The sequence below is a fragment of the Mastigoproctus giganteus genome, chromosome 7, assembly GCF_048544385.1.
Source record: "Mastigoproctus giganteus isolate SK-2022 chromosome 7, ASM4854438v1, whole genome shotgun sequence".
NCBI lineage: Eukaryota > Metazoa > Arthropoda > Arachnida > Uropygi > Thelyphonidae > Mastigoproctus > Mastigoproctus giganteus.
The window spans coordinates 42,321,036-42,337,799 of NC_143581.1; the positions used below are offsets into that span (position 1 = coordinate 42,321,036).

The 16,764-nt window shown below is 36.2% G+C and overlaps 1 protein-coding gene across 4 annotated transcripts in view; it reads left to right on the forward strand.

Moving 5' to 3' along the window:
- Positions 1-16,764, forward strand: part of SPoCk (secretory pathway calcium atpase) — a 461,326-nt gene that overhangs the window by 287,043 nt on the left and 157,519 nt on the right. The gene's annotated exons all lie outside the window — the stretch shown is intronic.

The window sequence follows — 16,764 nt, forward strand, 5'->3', positions numbered from 1 at the left end:
ATTTTTCAATGTGAACCTCAGTCAGTACTTCTCAGTCTATCTGGCTAATTTTATTTACGTTTTGTTGCAGCATCATACCCATATTTCTGTCATTAACCACCTTGCCAACCTTTGTGTCATCTGCAAACTTAGATATTAAACTTGATATATAATCATCAGTATTGTTAATAAATACCAAAATTAAAAGAGAAAAATAATAAAGAGAGAAAGAGAAATAATAAAGGAAACTGTTCTTCGTTAGTCCATGAAGAGCAGTTTCCGTTAATAACCACTCTGTCTTCTCCCACTCAACCATCCCTTAATGCCACACTGTACCAACTACAGCAGTCTTTTATGTGCAACAGTATCAAAAGCTTTCTTGAAATCCAAGTATATGATATCAAAATTATTTTTTGGATCCAGTGCCTGTATTACTATATTATTGTGAGTAATGATGTTCCAAAAGGTATTAGGTCAGTCATTTGGAACATGTTTTTCTGTAAAAACACTATGATAATCATATTAGGATCACAAAGTAGTAAGCCAAACTCTACTTCACCCAATGTTCAGCAAAAGTACTATAAAGTAAGTCAGTTTTACAAAATTTTTGCCAATCACTCTACTAAAGAAGCTTTCTTGATATAATGTTTAGCATGGAAATTTCACCTCCAAGCCATAAAGTATTTGCAGTGGCAAATGATGCAAGGAAGGAAGCAAGCTTATACAGCATCAGCAAAAATAAAAAAAAATCGCACATCACCTGTCCATGTTGCTAACAAAAAACTTAAATAATTTGCATCTATATTCACCTGCAAAGACATGTTCAAGGATCAGAATAATAGGAGTACAGCAGTTCTAACAAGGAACTTAATGATTTTTGTGATAACAGAAGAAAGTGGAAGAGAAATTGCTGAAACTAAAAGTAAATAAATCACCTAGCACTGATGGTATCTAGTCAATTAAATTAAAAGATGCAGCAAAAGAGATAAGCAAACCTTTAGCCATAATAATAAGAGCACATCTGGATTCTGAGGAGGTTCTTATCAGTTGAAGGTGTGCAAATGTGTCCCTATTCACAAGAGGATCATGGAGTGTTGATTAATTATACACCTATAAACTTTACTTCTATTCCATAGAAGTAAAGTTTATAGGTATATAAATAGAGTCACAGGTTAAGAAGTAACACAGGACATTCTAGATATGAATGCATTATGTGGCAGTCACAGCATGTATTTGTTAACGGGCATCATATCTAACCAATCTGACAAACAGATTGGTTAGACACAAAGGAACTGGATTCAGAAATATATTTTTGATGTCATATACTTCGATTTCAGAAAAGCTTTTGCTCCTGATCCACATGAAGGACTGCTGTACATATTAGAGCAGTGGGACATTAAAGGAAAGTAACTGCTGTGGATAAAGGAACTGTTGAATGGAAGAATACAGTAGTTATCATTAAGTGCTGCTCTTCTGAGACTTACTGGTGTATTTAGTTAGTTGGAGTTAATGTTTAGTTTTTAATTTTTAAGTTTGTAGATGACTAAAAAATGAATAGCAAATGCTTAGAAAACGGTACTCACCTTGTATAAATCTGCAATAAATTTTTGGTAGATGGTGGCTAAATTTAGGTTGGAAGAAGCATTAAAAAGAACTAAGGCGGGGAATGGGGTGAAAATATTTTAAACAGATTTTAAAATGAGCGCAAGGAAGTAGAAATGCAGATCACCAATCCTTGGTTGTCATAAAGAGGTTAAAAGACGTAAATGAAAAAAAGAGAGAAGACCGATGGTGGTCTTCATTTTTTTTTTCATTTACGCGATTGGAGATCTGCATTTCTACTTCCTTGCGCCCATTTTAAAATCTGTTTAAAATAATTTCACCCCATTCCCCACCTTAGTTCTTTTTAATGCTTCTTCCAACCTAAATTTAGCCACCATCTATCAAAAAATTTATTGCAGATTTATACAAGGTGAGTACTGTATTCTAAGCATTTGCTATTCATTTTTTAGTCAGATTTATCACGGTATTTATAAGATTACTATAATTTCACTATTGTTTGTAGATGATACAAAGGTTGGCAGAGTAGTTAATGATAGTATTCAGGGTTTGCTACTGCAACAAGGTCTAGAAAATTTAGACAGGTAGGCTGAGAAGTGGAAATTGAAGTTTGACATTGACAAATGTTAAACTTAAATTGTTGCTGCTTGGTACTGCTACCAAGGTAGTGGAGAACAAAAAAGACCTAGAGTTAATTGTGCAGTCAGAAATGAAGTTTTCTGAGCAGTGCAGGCAAGTTGCTAGGACAACTAATGAGGTTTTGTCAGTAATATATAGGAATTCTGCTAGCAGGGATAAGGAGGTAATTATTCTGTTGTATAATATAATAGTAGTGTCACATCTTGAGTATTGTATACAGGTCTGGATGCCTCATTTTAGGACGGATGTGTGCTTGTTGGAACCATTACAGAAAAGAGCAACAAGATTAGCAAGGGGCACAAAACTAAGAATGACTTCAATTCTGAAAATGGCAGCTTCTGGTAACTAGGCAACTGCAAGGAGATCTGATTGAGTTGTGTAATACTTCGTATGGATTGAGTAAGCTAAATGTTGATGGCATATTACTCTTTCTCAAACAACATACATAAGGGGAAATAAATTTAAAATGAGGAAGGATAGTTGCAGGAGAGATGTGTGAAAATTGGCTTTCAACCAGAGGATAGTTGATTGTTGGAACAAACTTCCATCTGGTGTTGAGGAATTGGGCAGTTTTAATAAATTTGAGGATATGGATAGTAATAAGGGAAGATTTTTTTTTTTTTTTTTTGTTTATTTATTATTATTATTTTTTTGGCTGATGTCTGATATTTGGCTGATATAAGCTTCTTTCCTTACATCATTTGCCAATACTAATACTAACATAGGGTGTATATCTTAATGATGGTGGCACATTAGCCAACAGCTCCTGTGTGTTGTGGCATACACAGTTCACCAATTCATTTAGATATCTCCAAAGAAATCCAAATGATTAAGATCTTACTTATTATTAGTTGATCATCACTTTCCATGCAGTGTCACAACTGGAAAACTCTAACCAAGAATCTTGAAAGTTGGTGAGATAACCATATTGTTATCCTCTCTGTGACAATTTCATTCAGATGTTATCTCAAACCTCTTGGGATGGCACCAAGTGCTCCAATCACTGCTGGGGTACAGTCGCTTTCTTCTCACATAGATGCTAGGCTTGAATGTGTATATTCCTATATTTTGTGATTTTCTCCCCCCCCCACAATTGTTGTGTCCTAGGCTTGTCATGTTTAGTGTAATTTGCTTATTCTCAGTCTCAGTGATATCTGCTGTGTATTATGTCCCAGTTGCTTATCAGTTTGGATTTTAAAATCCCACAATGTTTTAACATTTTTGTTTTTAACAAGAAACACCGTTATAAATACTATTCTGAAGGAAACTGGGCTTCGAAGCTGTGCAGAAGGGAAACACCCAGCACAAGGCCGGGAGAAATGGAGACAGCTCATCAAAGGGGCAAACCAGTCGATAGACTGATACACTGAAGAAGAAGTTTTTAACATTTTTTTTTTTTTTTTTTTTTTTTTTTAAGGTTTGTATTCCCTGTAGTGTTTTCTTGGGCTGCTTACTCGGGCTGCTTAACTTTTTTGTTTTTTTTGCAATTTTTTTGTTGCAATTATTAGATCTTACGTGACTCTGAGCTTCAATTCATTCTCAATATTTTTAATCCGGGTCGCATGCATGGTTTCCTCTAAGTGCCACACACACAATTTTTTGTGCTTGCACTACATTTTGGAATGTAGCCAAACATATTACAACTGGATCCTAGGCACCTCTGTAGCCAGGTGGGAAGGAGCAGCAGTGCGTAGCACACGCTTCTTGATTAAACCAGGGTTCGAGCCCGTCACCACCAAATACGGAGGATGCGGAAAGGTCAGGGAATGACCACCGCATATCCCTGAGCAATATGGCCTTAGTTGCTAATGCAACCAAATAACAAACAAACAAACAAATGGATCCTAGGCTGCCAGGGACTCCTCATGAAGGTTTTGCATATTTCTAGAATATAAATTGTACTTTATATCTATTAAGAACGTATGTGTAGGATAACTTGGGAGAACTACAAACAATTGAAATAAATTATTTTGCAGGAAACTACCTTCTGATCCTCACCAGTAAAAGTTTACATTATGTATTCTTATTGAAAAATCTAAATCATGAATCATCTACTCAAGTAGTACTGTATTTAAAAATGAATGATTCTTTCATATACATACGTAACTTGTTTATGGTTTTAATTATTGCTTTTAATTTTTATTTACATATTTTTCATTTTCAAATAAATTAATTCTCTTTGTAAAAATTTGTAAAATCTTTGTATAAAAAAATCGCAGGTGGAAATGCTCATTTATCTGTATTGAGTTTTCTGTATATAATTGTTTTTCCTAATGCACATGTGCATGTGTAAAACATCTAAATTATGCCAATAAATATTTTTTGGCATAATTTAGACATGCTTTATATTGTAAATATATTGTCATTCACGACAAAACAAATGGCCCTCAGTCCCCAGCGGCTTTCGCTCCTCCTCTTACGGCAGCGACAGGATCAGAGTAGAAGCAGAGGGTGTTAAGAATCTCGGTATGACCAGGCTGCCATGCACAGAAACTGAACTTGGCCTGTTACAACGTAAGATCAGTCATTGGTGAAGACAGGATATTAGAGCTGGAAAAGGAATTAGAAAATGTGAATTGGAATATCATCGGTTTGGCTGAAACAAGAAGAAGAAATGAATCACTTATAAGTTTATCAAGTGGAAATCTGCTGTACACCAATGGAAACAGTGAAAGGAGTGAAGGTGGAGTTGGGTTTCTGGTTCATAAAGATTTAAAAAACAACATTTTGGAATTCAAAAATACATCACCAGGGGTGTCAAGACTAATACTCAAGATTTCTAAGAGTTGCAAGCTAAAGGTTATAATGATTTATGCACCAACATCGAGCCATGCTGATGAAGAGGTTGAAGAAATGTACACCGAAATTGAGAGTCTTCTAGATGAGCAGAAAACCCACTACACTGTTATTATGGGGGACTTCAATGCTAAGGTTGGAAAAAGACAAAACAGCTCAGAAAGGGGAACTATAGGAAATTTTGGAATTGGTTGGTTGGTTGGTTGGTTTAGTTTTATTGGCGCATCAGCAACTAAGGCTATAATGCGCCAAAACCTTGTCATGAAAGTGATAAAAATCTTTCAGTGACCTAACGAATTAGGTCACTAAGTCAGGGTATAAAAGCCACGTATATATTTTAAAAGACGAATAGCAGTAAACAAGGTAAAAATAAAAAGATTTTTTTTTTTTTAAATATGGTTAAAAAGGTTTACTGATTTCAGGAAACTAAAAATACCAGACACGTGGTCATTGTCGGATAAAATCTGACTGAGTGTATAAGGCTCAGTCAGATGGTTAAAAGCGATAAAACGAGCATTACTAAAACTGGGACAGTCACATAAAATATGTTTAACGGATAAAATGGTGTTTGGAATTGGTGAAAGAGGCGAAAGACTTGTGGAATTTGCAGAATCTCAAGGATTGTCAGTAATGAACACTTTTTTTCAAGAAAAGGGTGAACAGAAAGTGGACATGGAAGAGTCCAAATGGATTAACAACTAATGAAATCGACTTCATCCTCACTAACAGAAGATATATTGTGAATGATGTTACCGTCCTGAATAAGGTAAATGTTGGAAGTGATCACAGAATGGTAAGATGTACACTTGATATAGATGTAGGAAAGGAAAGGAAAAAACTGACTCGAGTAAATAATACAAAGGTCTTTGAGATAACAAAAGAGGAGAAAAAGCAGTATGTACTGGAACTTAAGAACAAGTTTGAACTTCTGCAGACTGCTCAGGACCAAGAAATCGACGAGGAATATTACAACTTTCTGAAAGTGATAAAGCCCAAGAAACCTATAGGAAAAAATAAATCCAAAGAAGAAAAAATTAGTAAAGAAACACTTGTTATGATGAACCGAAGGCAAAAAATGAAGAGCAAGATAAACACTGACAAGGAAAAAATTGAGTATACTGAGTTCTGCAAAGCCATTAGAAGAGACTCAGAGAGGACATAAGAAGATTTAACACAAGAAAAGTAGAACAAGCATTAAGGGAAAACAAAGGATTTAAATCAGCAGCCATGAGCAGTAATACAGAAAGAAATGATACTGAAACTGAAGAATAGCAATGGTGTACTTATAAACAGCAGAGAAGGTATAATACAATTAGCAGAAGACTACTATAGAGAATTATACAAGGAGCGAGTGATGGATGCCAGCAGTGGGGAAGATGGATTGCAAATTAGCAACACATACAACATGCCTGATATTCTTCCTGATGAGGTAGAACATGCATTGAAGAAAATTAAGAATCAGAAAGCCCCCGAGGAAAGATGAAGTTACTGTAGAGTTGTTAAAATTGGGAGGAAGAGACATAACACAATGTAGCACATGCTTCTTGATTAGACCGGGGTTCAAGCCCGTGACCACCAAATACGGAGGATGCGGAAAGGTCAGGGAATGACCACCGCATATCCCGGAGCTATATGGCCTTAGTTGCTAATGCTCCTAAAACCCAAATAATAATAACAACAACAACATAACACAAAAACTGGCAAGGCTCTTCACAAAGTGCATTCGAAAAGGTGTGATGCCTAAGCAGTGGAATAATGCAATCATAGTTTTGCTGCATAAGAAAGGAGATAAATCAGAAATTGGAAATTATAGACCAATTAGCTTGTTATTCCACATCTACAAGTTGTTCACAAGGGTCATTACTAACAGATTAGAAAGAATACTTGATGAGAATCAACCGAAAGAGCAAGCTGGCTTTAGGACAGGGTTCTCTACTGTGGATCACCTTCACATAATATCACAGCTAATAGAGAAAGCAAACCAATATAAAACACCATTATGCCTGGCATTTGTGGATTATGAAAAGGAATTTGACTCCATACAGCATAAGGCAATGTTTCGGGCACTGGAAAGACAAGGCATTGATACCCCATATATTATGATTTTGAAGAAAATATATGAGAATGCTACCGCTTTTATTAGACTAGACAAAGATAATAGGAAATTTAAAATCGAGAAAGGAGTTCGACAAGGAGACACAATATCTCCGAAGCTGTTTACTGCTGCCCTTGAGGAAGCTTTCAGAAGAGTAGACTGATCGCAGAAAGGAGTCAATGTGAACGGAGAGTACCTAAACCATTTACGATTTGCAGATGACATTGTGGTCATAAGCCATGATCCCAAAGAATTAGAGGAAAATCTTAATCAGTTATGCACAGTTAGTAAGGATTTTGGACTAAAGATGAATATGGCTAAAACAAAAGTAAAGATGAACAAGTATGCCACAGAAAGGGAAATAATGATTGAAGGAGCAGTAATTGAAAAAGTGGAGTCATATACTTGTCTGGGACAAGTTATTAGCTGTAATAATGAAAAATGGCTGGAAGTCAAGAGAAGAATAAATTTTGGATCGATAGCATTCAGGAAATATAGTCACATACTGAAGAGCAATATCGCAGTTTGTATGAAAAATAAAATAATGAACCAATGTATACTCCTCACCATGACTTATGGAAGTGAAACTTGGGCATTCACCAAAAGAATGGAAGAGAAGCTGAGAACTACACAGCGAAGAATGGAACAAATTATATTGGGAATCAGACTGTTAGATAAGAAGAGAAACACATGGATTAGGCAGCAAACTCAAGTAAAGGACATTCTTATCAAAACTAAAGAACTAAAATGGTCTTGGGCAGGACACATAGCTCGAAGACATGATGACAGATGGACTAAGAAAATAACAGAATGGTACCCAAGAGGAGCTAGAAGAAAACCTGGAAGATAAAGGCGGAGATGGATAGATGAAATTCATGAGTTTGTGGGTAGTAAATGGACGGCCAGTGCTCAAACCAGAAGGAACTGGAAAGTTGCTGGAGCGGCCTTCATCCTGCAGTGGATTGAAAATGGCTGATGATGATGATATATTGTCAATATAAAGATTTTTATTGACAAATTAAAATAAAACTTGTGAAAATAATTATCAAATAGTCAGAAGGGAAGAGTCATATATATATATATCCCTTAATTTTTATTAAAAACCTCAATTTTGTGCTTAATAGGTCATGAATCTTCATTAATTTTATTTTAAAGCCCAACAAGCTTGGCTGTCAAAGAGTCTGAATGTTCACTTTATAGTTTATAAAATTTATTAAAACTTTCAGAAATAGTTTCAAAGCCACTAATTTTATATTTGTAAAATCAATTTATTAGTTATAAATATCTGTGATTAAATTGCTTATTTTTAAATTCACCTTTAATGATCAAAATCATGTAAAAACAATCATTAATTATTTTTTTATGGCAACCAGCTGCACAACCATATGCAGTCAGTGTACAAAGCAATACTCATTTGGCACACTGAGAGAAAAAAATTGGTGGGAACTGTAGCTGTATATGCGATGTGCTTTTTTTGGATTGACCCATAAATCTTACTGAATTAAGATGGTTTCTTCTTTATCTGGAAGCATAGTGATGTTATTGCTATCTCCCATCAAAATATTGTACAATTGTCATTGATTATTTTGAAACTGAATGTTTTGCCTGAACTGGTTTATACGTTCATCATATTACTATCTTTTCCACTACTGCTGTTATCTGCTGCTTCAATATTTCTAATGCTTCTGAAATTGGTATTCAGCTGGTATATTTGTTGTAAAGTTTTCTTGATATTTTCATTTTCCATCTTTCAAATTTTTTAAGCAGCTTGCACTGTTCTGAATCTTGTTAAGTTTCAGTTCAAGGCAAAACTTCCATTTTGGGTTTTTCTCATGCACGATTTTCTTTTGTTTGTTCAACAAACAAACCAGTTCGCTTGTTATAACTATAGCTGTGCTGTATAATAGCTGGTTTGTTTGTTGAACTGTAAGTTGGTATTGCTACAATAGCAGAGTTGGCACCTTTATAACTTCTTTATTTTTTAGGACAAGTTTGAAGTTGGTCAGCCATTCTTTACCTTCTGTATTATCCATTGTTTCAAAGATTTTTCTTCTTAAATGTTCCTTGCTCCTCTCTCAAAACAGGTTTTTCTTCAGTCATATTTTGAATATTTGCTTGATGTTCACCTGTTGGCTTTTCTATTTCAATTACCACTGTTTGAATTGCAGCTTGTTCTGTTTCCTCAGTTTCTTCATTTTTCTCTTGCACTTCAGGTTCATTTATTTTTCTTTGTACATGTATTCAAGTTCAATTCCGAAAATTTTTTTTTACTCATAATAAATTATTTTTAGCTATTACATCAAAAAATACATCATAAAGCTATTACATCAAAAATGGGATATTTTCTTTCCAAATGGAAAAACTTGTTTTTGATACCCTTGAACTGATAGATTTGCTTGATAATAACATTCCATTATTATCTGTGGTTGGTCTCCCAGCACATTTACAGTGCCATTGCCTCAGTTGTCTACCAGCAGGCCATTTTTTGCCTTATGTCCAGGGACTCTAATATCTGATATGGCACTTGTTGACCTAGGTAATGTCTAATCTGGTATGGATTTTGTTTTTCCTGCCACATTAAATGGATTTTGAGCACTTTTTCTGGCTCTCTTTTGCCTCTCAGGGGCATGTAATCCCCACCACCACATAACCAAAGGTAGTAGTGCACATGATAGGAACACACGTAATTCATTTCCTTCTCATACACATACATGTAGCTCTGCCAAATATGAAATTGCAAATATTGCCTGTTTTTATTATTATTGTGGTTTTACGGTGTAGCCAGTTTTATTCCCAATAGTCTTCCACTAGGCATTGGGCCCCAAGTGCCAACCAATCTTCTAGCGCGATTTTCCTAGGGCGAGTACTAGTGCTTTAATAAACCCTCCACTGATAGCAACGTTACTGCTATCACTAGCACCATACTGCTCTCCTCTTCTGCTGATTGCTTAGTCACTGGTTAGCACCACTCCTGCCTCCATATGGTGGTGCTGGTAACCTGGGAGAAGGGATTCTCTCTTCCAGGGCTAAAAGGAGCAGCAATGGATTGCAATGCAATGCATATCCACCACTTGATAACAATGTCTCAGATCATGACTCCAAATCGTTCAAAGAGACTACGGTGATAGCTTGCCGACAACCTGTCGGCAAGCTATCACCTTTTCTAATACAGAAATGTTTAGAATCAGTTATTGGATCTCCTAAAATGGTCAAATGTCTCCAATCTGGAGATCTAATTGAAGCTTCCAAGTCATTCGGAAAAATTATTAAAATTAACAATATTTCATAATATTCCAGTGTTGGTTATGCCCCATAATACTCTAAACACCTCTAAAGGCGTTATCAGCGAGTGGAACTTACTAACTGTCTCAGAAGAAGAAATAGTACAAGAGCTCTGTGAAAGAGTGACTCGTGCATGAGGCACCTCCGTAGCCAGGTGGGCAGGAGCAGCAGTGTGTAGCACACGCTTTTTGATTAGACCGGGGTTCGAGCCCGTGACCACCAAATACGGAGTATGCAGAAAGGTCAGGGAATGACCACTGCATATCCCAGGAGCAATATGGCCTTAGTCGCTAATGCTCCTAAAAACCAAATAACAACATAACGACTCATGCATGGAGAATAATGACTAAAAAAAGATGGCAACGTACTACCAATCAGTTCCGTCATTTTGATGTTCTGTACTCCAACTCATCTATCTGAAACCCATTCGCTGCTTTAAGTGCCCGAAGTACAGCATGCTGTGTCCTATTTGTGGTCAATGGAGCACTCTGAAGGAGACTGTTCAGCTTCTACTCTTACTTGCCCAAACTGTAAAGGAAGCCATCCTGCATTTTCTAAAGCGTGTGACCTTTGGAAAACAGGCAAAAAAATCCAGAAATATAAAGTGGAGCATAAAGTCACATACCCTGAAGCAAGAAAGCAAGGGCTGCTAACCATGCTTAGCCAATCATACGTATCAGTTACCAGAAACAGCCGCTCAACTGCAATCCAAACAGATGTCTCTATAGAACTGACCATTTCCTTTGTCACCTGGGCCAAAACTGTGTTAATATGCAATAAAAAAACCCAGTCAATGAAACAAGCAATACGCCAATCGGTATCCCAACTGATGCTATCTCAACCTTGCCAGAAACAAAAAAAATCAACTATTGTTGAAAATCAGAAGAAAGTGAAAACACGCAATAGCAACATGGAAATTGATGTTCAATCAGAGGATTACGACACAGTACTAGAATTACATGCCAATGATACCATGGATACAGGAAGCCCAACCTTTCCCAGAAATGAAAAATCTAAACTAAGCTGACAGAAACCTTCTCAGAAAAAACAGTCAGCTCAATCTTCCTCAAATAAACCCGATCAATGAATAAATTTCTACAATGGAGCTGTAGAGGATTACGTATAATATAGATGGCCTGAATGATTTACTCATACAAACTAATGCAGTAGATGTATGCATACAGGAAACATTTTTATCACCACAAATTTCTCTGAAATTCAAAAATTGCACTGTATTTAGGTAAGACAGGGATTCTGGCACTCCTGCTCATGGAGGGGTAGCAATTCATGTCGAAAATACCATACTGTCAATCTTCAACTACAAACCTCCTTAGAAGTTGTAGCACTTCGGATGGCGATGGAAATATCACTAGCCTTACATCCATTTATATCTTATCCTTGCTCCCATACTGAATTGACAATCTAATCACACAACTGCCACATCCTGTCTGATTTCAACCATCACTATCCACTGTGGGGATCTTCCACCATGGATAGGAGAGGCCAATTAATCGAAACATTCCTAGATAATCATAACTTGACTCTGTTAAATTCTGGCTCTCCAACTCATGTTAGACTAACTACAGATACTACATCAGCCACAGACTTATCCTCATTGTGCTCAGCATCTCTTTTTCCAAGCATAGGGTGGTCAGTGCTGAGTGTTCCATTCCACAGTGACCATTTTTCTATTATCAATTCAATTCAAACACAGGTCATGTCATGTCCTAAAAGCCATACTTCTTGGAATTTTCATAAAGCAGACTGGAAAAACTACTCCATTGTGTCCTACTTGACAACCAGTATGTGTAGAGCAACAAAATATTGATGACGCAACCAATCACATTACCAGCCATATATTATCAGCAGCCAAAATTTCCATTCCAAAATCTGACCAGCATCAGCGAGTACACCAAAACTAGTGGTGGAATGAAGATTGCTCCAAAATGAAACAAGAAAAAAAATTGTGCTTGGAACCAGTTTCACAAATTCCCCACTACCTCCATCCTAATTGTTTTCAAAAAACTGAGAGTCAAAGCAAGACAAATTAGGAAAAAAGCAAAACATGACTCCTGGATTAACTCGCCTCTACTATTAACAAGAATACTGACACTTGGATTATCTGGGGAAAAATACAAGCTCTCAATGGAAAATTTATACTGTTCTGGTCTCCAATAATACAGTGGAATGGGCAGAACCTGTCCTCTTTTACTGACATTGTAAATGCTTTAGCAGAATCTTTCTATAATATTTCTGCCTCTTCCTCTTATGTGACCTCCTTTCAACACATTAAAACTAATCAAGAATGTCAAAAATTGAATTTTTCAATAAATCTCTCACTTCCATATAACCAACCCTTTACTATAGCTGAGCTCAAGGAATCCTTGAGCAAATCTCCGAATAGTGCATCAGGACCTGGCGGCATTCACTACAGTATGCTGAAACATTTGTGTGAAGCTGATCTATGCATACTATTGCTATTTTATAACTGCATCTTCTCAGAAAACACATACCCTCGCTCGTGGCATCATTCCTATATTTGTGCTATACCAAAACTGGTCAAAGATCCCTCTCTCGTTGAGAATTACAGACCGATAACATTGACAAGCTGTTTGGGAAAAATTTTCGAAAGGATGGTGCATAAGAGGCTCACCTGGATTCTAGACTCCCAAAATCTTCTTTCTGATCACCAATATGGCTTCCGTAAAAACAGATTCACCCTAGAGTTACCTGTAAAAAATTGAATTCAACATACATAATGCCTTCATCAGGAGACATCTCTTTCTAAAGTTACGTATCTTTCAAGTCCGATATCAAAACGTGCTGTCAGCATCTCACATTCAAGAAGAGGGTGTCCCACGGGGTTCCATATAGAGTCAAACCCTATTTGTGAGGCGCCTCCGTAGCCAGGTGGGAAGGAGCAGCAGTGCGTAGCACACGCTTCTTGATTAGACCGGGGTTCGAGCCCGTCACCACCAAATATGGAGGATGCGGAAAGGTCGGGGAATGACCACCGCATATCTCAGAGCAATATGGCCTTAGTTGCTAATGCGCCTAAAAACCAAACAACAAACAAACAAACCTATTTGTGATTAGGGTCGACAATATATTGGAAGATTTTCCAAAAACTATTGAAGTATGCATGTATGCAGATGACCTCACCATATCCTGCCAGTCACAAAGTATGAAAGACAGTTAAAAATTGCTCTAAACAGAATAGAATCCTGGACTTACGCAATGGATACCATCTTGCAGAACAGAAATCCACAACCACTCATTTTTGAAAACTACAGTCACTTCATCCTGATCCTGAGCTAAAGATAAAAAATATGCCATTTCCTCTTGCTGACACTGTTTTCTTGGTCTGATACTAGATAGAAAACAGAACTTTCAAGCACATGTGGCTGGTCTTCAAACTATCTTCTTGAAGAAATTGAATATCCTCCAGTGTATGTGTGTGTCATCCATGTCATGGGGTGCTGATCGACATACCCTTATCCATCTTTATAGAGTTCTCATCAGGTCCTATTTGCACTACTGTTCGCCAGTATATGACTCTGCGAGGAAGAGTACTTTAGAATGATTAAACATGATCCAGCACAGTGCTCTTCGAATTTCTCTAGAGGCTTTCAGAACCTCCCCAGATATTTTCAACAGTGGGGAAAGAACATCTTGTCCCCCTCCAACATCGCACAGTTACATAAAACTCACAGGTCTGTAAAATCTATACAGATGGATCAAAAACTGAGACCCAAGTAGGTGCTGCGGCAATCTTCCCATCATTCTCTACTTCTGTGTCATTACCATTAGAATTCAGTATTTTCACTGCCGAGCTTTATGCTGTAAACCTATCTCTGAACCAGATTACTGAACTTTTAATTATGCCTGCTTTGATAGACACTGACTCACTCAGTGATGTCTCCTCCATAAGGAGTAATGCCAACTCCTCTCTCCCTGTAATAAAACAAATCCATTCTAAATTACTTTCTTGTAAGGAATCGAACCAGTGACATATTGCTGGATTCCAGGACGTTGTGGAATTACAGGAAATGAAAGAGCAGATCTTACAGCCTAACAACCAGATACTTCTTTTGCAGACTTTTCAAACTCCATATACCGATTATAAACTTATTATCCATAAAGCATGTTACAATAGCTGGTCACTAATCTGGAGAGGTTATCCAGGAAACAGAACTATACCAAATAAAACCAGAACCAAAGCTGTGGCTCACCAGCTTCTGGAAAAGCAGATGAGAAGAAACAATTTTAGGAAGGCCAAGGATTGGGCATACTCACCTCACTCAACTGTATCTATTAACTAATGACAGCGCTCTCCAATGTTCATTATGTCAAGTACAACTGACCATTCACCATTTGTTATTGGACTGTCCCCACTTTCAAAATATCTGTCTAAACACCTTTAAATCAGTTGCTAATACACAGTCATCAAAATACATTTATTGCAGATTCTGGGAGATAATCCCAATAAAAAAGAACTACAGTCGATTCCGGTTATTTGGGACACATCGGGACTAGTACATTTTGGCGATTAAGTGGCTGCCCCAATTATCCGAAGTTTCACGATACAATGGACCTCCGCTTTACAATTGGTTCCCAGTACAATCAAATCACGTTACAGTGGATTCACCATAGTAAAGTACCGTTCACCATATGATATGTAGTAAGTGCAGGTCATTGTGATCATGTTTGTGAATTGAATTGAATTTTAATTCTATTAAACAGCGATCCTAATTAGCGAAAATAGGAGGAATATTATCCACAGGCTATCAAAGTAAAGATATATTAAGCATAAATTTACCCTTTATTACCTTACCAATTAAAAAATTAAATGATATGTGAAAATCGGAAAAATATACGTGATAATCGGAATAATTAATATGTGTACATACTAATTAGTGGACATTTGTGGGTGGGGGTTAAAATTTAAAACAGTAAAAAGATAAGCAATCAATTACAAAGAACATGGCACACACAAATTGCAAGTAACATGATATGTGCAAGTGAGAACGGAGTAACGAGTTACGAAGCTTTAAAAATAGGAATGAAGAGAAGATTCTGAAAATTAATTTTTTTATATGATTAAAGATTCCATGGAAGTTTAAACACATTTCACCATAATAACCTACAGAATACCAGCTGTCTGTATTATCACAAATTCAATAAGATCGAGTTTACTATCCGGTTATGATGGATTGCACTAACAGAAAAGCACAATAAACAGGTGACTGCTAATTGATTATGTTGTTTTATGGTTGTGACCTCCAGAAATCCGACTGAACCACCTGGTACGGTCGGAGACAATCGTAGGGTAATCTCCAGTGCTGCGGTCTCCTGCCCCGATTAAACGGAATGTTGTCCCAATTAAGCGAAGTAAACCCTGGCTATTTTCTCAATTGGGTTCTGTTTTTTAAGATTTGCTCCAAATAAACGGCTGCCCCGATTAACTGGTGGCCCAAATAACCGGAATCCACTGTATTTACTTTCCTAAATCAGATAGGAATATATCATAAAACATAGTTATTATTTCATATTCACCATTAGAAAGCCTATGTGTTGTTAAACTCAACAACTAGGCATTATTCCATTTTGTACTATAGTGGAGCATCAGTTATTCAGAATAATTAATGCCAGATCTCTTCCGGATAGCAAAATTGTCCAGATAATCAAACGTAAGGCAAAATTAAGTAAATTCTGTTATAATGTATTAAGGTAAAAGAAAAAGACCTTAAATAATGTGAAAAAATGAATTTATTTAATTAAAAGTAATAACTTATACATAAAAATTAGCACAATTACATATGTGTATTTGGATAGGTATTTTACTACAAATTTTATGTGGAAAAAACTTAAAAGTAATTTTTTAAAATAATGTTTGATTGTTTTTTGTTTCATTTGTTATGAACTTTTTTTTTTGCTACGAAATCTCAAGTTCCTTAATTTTAAAATAATGTTTGATTGTTTTTTGTTTCATTTGTTGTGAACTTTTTTTTTTTTTGGTGCAAAATCTCTCAAATGCCTTAATAGCATCAATTTGATTATATCACATTCTTCCTAGTTTTCAGCCCATTTCAGTGCTGTTTCTTTTCATTGACATTCGTCGCACAGTTTTGAGCCAATATTATTCTCGCCGAATTTGGAGCTAAAGTAAACATAATATGAAATGAAGAGAGCAAAATAAGTAATGAAAATTGGGTTCACGGAAGTGAATGACTAAACTATCACTCGTGGTGTCCAAGAAAACGCATTAGTCCTAATCCAACATTTTGCCAGATATACAATGTAAAAAAACAGACAGAAATATTCTTGTAGCATACTAAACATTTGTCTCATATACTATAATTTTTTATTAATAAAAAAAAGAAAAGAAAAATCAACCTTTCATATTATTCCAG